This window comes from Euprymna scolopes, chromosome 8 (assembly GCF_053919585.1).
Source record: "Euprymna scolopes isolate OS-2025 chromosome 8, ASM5391958v1, whole genome shotgun sequence".
Taxonomy (NCBI): Eukaryota; Metazoa; Mollusca; class Cephalopoda; order Sepiida; family Sepiolidae; genus Euprymna; species Euprymna scolopes.
This window is the reverse complement of record NC_136489.1, coordinates 105,881,704-105,887,053: the sequence shown is the minus strand read 5'-3', so window position 1 is coordinate 105,887,053 and position 5,350 is coordinate 105,881,704.

Below are 5,350 nucleotides of genomic sequence, written 5' to 3'. Positions count from 1 at the left end.
CATTGAGTTTTCAAATTCAAGGATTATTTTCAAAAGAACTTTTAAGGATTCTGTCACTGAAGTGAGGACAGATCGATTTGGAAGTGGCGTGAAGAAAATATATATGTAAAAAAAAGGACTCACACACATATATATAAAGATAAAAAAAGAAAGGTTAAAAAAAACGAAATCATTGTTTTACGCAGTAAGTTCTCTTATTCTAATTTTCTCTTATTTCTGTACTCTCTCTCTAGTGTTAATTAAGCCTTTAGTGCTTGCCATAAGGACATTTTTTGGCAGTCGAATTGGTGAACATATAAACTGTATTTTCTCTTGCAAATTGAACATATAAACTGTATTTTCTCTTGTAAATTGAACATATAAACTTTTTCCTCAATAATTGAACTTTGCAGCTTTGCTGCCTTCTTTCCCCAACCCTTATGCTTTCTTTTCCCTCAATAAAATGTCAATATTTTTTTTATTCTTAAAGGTATTTCCTTGTCTTTATTTTTTCATGTCCTGATTTTTCTAGGCTTATTAACATGAACCACGTGGGATAACCTTCACGGGACTCAGTGAATAAATTTCCCACATTTGGTAGACAAAAATCATGGTCCCTAGAAACTGCTTGAAATAAATAATTAACTAACTAAATAATTAAATAATTAACTAACTAACTAAATAATTAAATAATTAACTAACTAACTAAATAAATAAATAAATTAATGATGATGATGATGATGATGATGATGATGATGAATCGACACGCAAGAAATATATAACGTCGGTATAAGAAATGTTTCAGTTGCGCAAAACTAAAAAACTTTTCTTGTTTCGCTAACGTAGCTGAAAGAACCTCACGTGACAAAGATGTTGTTTTTTCATCTAATCGGATTTCGAGAAAGCGAATTTAAAAAAAATATTTTTTTTTCTTACAGCTATCGTTAGAGCCAATTTGAAACCTATAAAAAAAGGCACTTCGCGCCAAAACCAGTCAGTCGAAGTCGAGCCAGCATGCTGTAATAATCATTGACTTCGTCGAAGTCGACGTTAAACAACCAACATAGTTTCGCGATTACTCATCTAAATTCTCCACATGGAAGTACCAGATCAGCGAGAATTAATATTTTCCCTGCTTGCTTCATTTTGCGTCTCAAATTAACGTCCACATCACAATGGATTAACAATACTGAACTAATATAACGGATTTTAACACCGTTGTAAAAAGACAAAGAAGAAATATTTTATGTCTAAAAAAAAAAAAAAAAATTGCCTCAGTCAGAGAAAGATTTCTTTTTCCTGCTTTTCATTAAAGATATATATAGAGTCCTAGCGACCATACAAACAGTTACAAACATTAACTTTATGCCAAAATATTCCTTTCCAGAAAATTTTTACATTGTCAAACTTTGAACGATTTATTCATTATCACTTTCTTGACTCGTGTGATGAATCTGCACACATACATCTAAAAATACGCTAGCAAATAACGATTCATTATTTCTTTCTGTTGTGAAATAAAAGTCATATATTGAATTTTTAAAATCGTCTTTGCCTTAATGCCGATTTTGGCATAGTTTTTATTTTTATATTTTGTTAGGGGTTGGGAAACATTTACCTATGCTCACATGACGGCTGTGGTACCAGGCATCGGTGGATGCCGATCAAATCCCCTATAATAATAATAATAATAAGAAGAAGAAGAAGAATAGGTATAAATACATGGGCAGTATCACTAGTAAGATACTCTGGACCGTTCATAGGGTGGACTAAAGAAGAACTAAGACAACTCGATCAGAAAACCAGGAAACTCATGACCATGCACTACACTCAAAGGACGATTTTGATCGACTCTACATGAAAAAGAAAAGACGGCGGGAGAGGACTGATCTGTATAGAAGACTGTGTGAATGACACAAAAAAGAACTAGAAAAATACATAATTCAGAACACTGAAAGGATAATTATGGCAGCAAGAGACACTGAAAACATCACCAAAACAGAGATTAAGGATAAGATGAGAAATGACAAATGTGAAGTAAAACAACTACATGGAAGATTCATAAGAATGACAAAAGATGAGAATAACGAAAACACTTGGGCATGGATGCAAAAAGGACACGTAAACCAAGAAACTGAATGCCAAATAACTGCAGCACAAAATAACTCGATAAGAACCAATCACAACAAAGCAAAGATCGACTAAACACAAGAAAACAACAAATGCAGACTCTGTGGACAATGAGACGAAATGCTAACCCATATAGTAAGCGAATGCAGTAAACTGGCACAAAAGGAATAAAAAAACAGACACGACAAAGTGGGGAAGGTAGTACACTGGGAATTATGAAAACAACTGCATCTTAAACGCACAGATAAATGGTACAAGCATAAGTCGACAACAGTACTTGAAAACAAAAATCACAAAATCCTATGGAACATAGACATACAAAGAGATAAACCCATCCAAGCAAGAAGACTGGATGTCGTAATAAGTAACAAGAAAGAAAAGTCCTGTCAAATCGTAAACTTTGCTGTTTCAGCTGACCAGAGGGTGAATATCAAAGAAAAGAAAAAACGGAGCAAATACACAGAGCTGGCCAGAGAACTGAAGGGTATATGAATGATGAAAAAAATCAGGATAATACCTATAATGGTAGGAGCACTAAGAACAATCCCAAAAAACTTTGAAAAAAGAATGGGAGAAATTGGAATCCAACGAATGGCTTGAAAGATACAATGAATAACAATAATGAAAACAGCTGAAATATTAAGGAAAACCCTTGAATGCGGAGACTTACACACACGAACCACATGAGCGTTCTAGACAAACTGCTGCAGAGGCAAAGCATTAAGAAGCATGACATGGAACAAAGAACATATCTGTAAGTTCTCTATCCCCTACCCCATCCCCTCCCTTTGTCCATCACTGCCCCCCCCACTCGAAAGAGTGATACCAAATAGCTGAGAAGGGTCAAGGAAGATGGAAAGACAGAGGAGAGAGAGCACTGCCCAGACCTCCGCTGGACAAGTGCAAAGAGAACTGGGACCTTGGGGAGGTTTATTGCCACTCAAATTCCAGTGGAGACCAATGGCCGCTGTCTGCAATAAATTAATGGTAAGCGGCTTTTGCGATAACGCAAATTCATTTGCAAATGTTATCGAAGGGGTGGAGAGTACTGTAAATCTGGGGAGACTTGTTGTCACTCAGCTTTCATGGAACACCACAGGCTGTTTTCAAGGAGTGATCTTTGATGACCTGTGTGAAAGCTCCCTTGTGAGCCAATAATAATAATTATAATTTGGAAACAAAATGGTAATATATAAAAAAAATGGCCACCAATGTCTTAACAATAATTTATGCACCTGAAGTGCTCATTTCTGAAAAACAAAAAAAAAACCAATACCAACAAAATCATGGTTACATGAAACAGCTTAAAAAAAAGCCAAATTTGGCCTTAAAAAGGCCAACCTGTCAAACCTTTAAAAGGTCACATTTTTAAAACAATATGGCAGCTACACTCTGTAGCTTCGAATGTCGTACATTTAATCTAATAAAAAATGATAAAATTAATAAAAATGAAACTTTTTCTGGTTTTATTTCAGCCTTTGACTCTAATAATGTGTTTTATATATATTTTTAAAAAGTTTTTCATCGTTTTATGTCTGTCAACCTGCTAAACTACAAATTAATTGTGACTTTCAAAGTGTAGTATCTGTTCTTCAGATGCTGCACTTCAATTTCTTATTCTCTCTTAGTGGAGGAGAAGTCCTTCACGACTGAGACAATTTTTAATTTTTGTATCTTTTCTCCACGTTAAAAAACAACCCTGGTGTCTAACTCTGTCCTGTGGGGAGGCATTATAAATAGGAACTGTGACTTTAGTGAAACTGTAGCAAATTGGAGTCCTGCTATTAGCTAGTGAGTAGGTTGGCTTCAAAGGTTTGTTGCACCAAAGTTTACTTTCTGTGCCCAAGACCAAAATGCATAAACTCGTTTATGTGCAGGCCTTAATGTATGAAAACAATAATTTTATTTGCAACCAATCAGAGAACTTTCTGAATTTATTCGACATAGCCTTTCCAGTAGAAACCTAAATCCTTTAAAAAGTTAGATTTTCTTTTCAATAAACAGCTGAGACCGAAAAATTTCAGACTGCTAACATACGTCTCTATTTAATCGTCATAATCCTCAATTCCTGTTATCATGCGCTGTCACTCGCATACTCACACTTACAAAGCACGACATACACACCCACTGACTGCTTGAAGGAAAAGTGTGTGACATTGCTGGGAGACTACATTGAAATATAATAAAAAAGTAAGCTTCTATCTGTATACTGAAAAACTCCCCTGTATAGTGAATGACCCTCGTGTGTATATATATATATATATATATATATATATATATATATATATATATATATATATATATATATATATATATATATATATATAGGTATTTAATAATTTTTATAGTAAATAATTATGTCTGACAGACATTAAAAACATTTAAAAATAAACATTTAAATTTCAACGATATTTCTCGCGGTTGACGGTGGCTGAGTGGATTTGGTCCTTGCTAATGAAGTCAGAGATGGCTTCGTTGCTGGGTTCGAATCTCCTGACCAGCAGTAATCGTGACACCCTACACTGATGATTCCCAAAAGGATGAAACACTAGTGTCTGTAGGTATTTAATAATTATTATAATAAATAATTATATATATATATATATATATATATATATATATATATATATATATATATATATATATGAGGGAAAAAAGAGAGAGAGAAAGATTAGTAAATCAAATCATTTCTCTATAATTGTGTTTGTCATCTTTTATTTTGACCTTATTACTGAAAAAGTCTCATGCAGACAATATGACAATTCTCATGTTGGAGAAGAGACGCATGTTGCTGTAAATGTACAAACAAGAATATAAAATATTCTTAATCTTCACCTCTATCCCCCACCCCCAAATATTTTCTTCATAATAAGAATAAGCATCTACTACAATTAACTTACCAAGGTTAACAAACAATTTTTACTTTCATGACATTTGGGCTAAAATCAAAGTGTAATATCTGTTCTCTCTGCCGTCAGTAGATGAATCTTTTTAGACAGATGGAATTTTAACTTTTTGTCTCAACCCAGAGTGTTCCTTATTTGGAGAGCTGGATTTTTTCTCACATTAGAAACCAACTTTGTGCCTATTTCTGTCCGGATGAAGAGGCGAATAGAAACTACAGCAAACAAACTTTCACAATTGACAAGTTGAAACCAGCCTTTATCGATCAGGGTCTTAGCATGGAAGCAATCCAATTAGCAAAGGCCAATCAACAAACACATCAAACAATTTTGACACA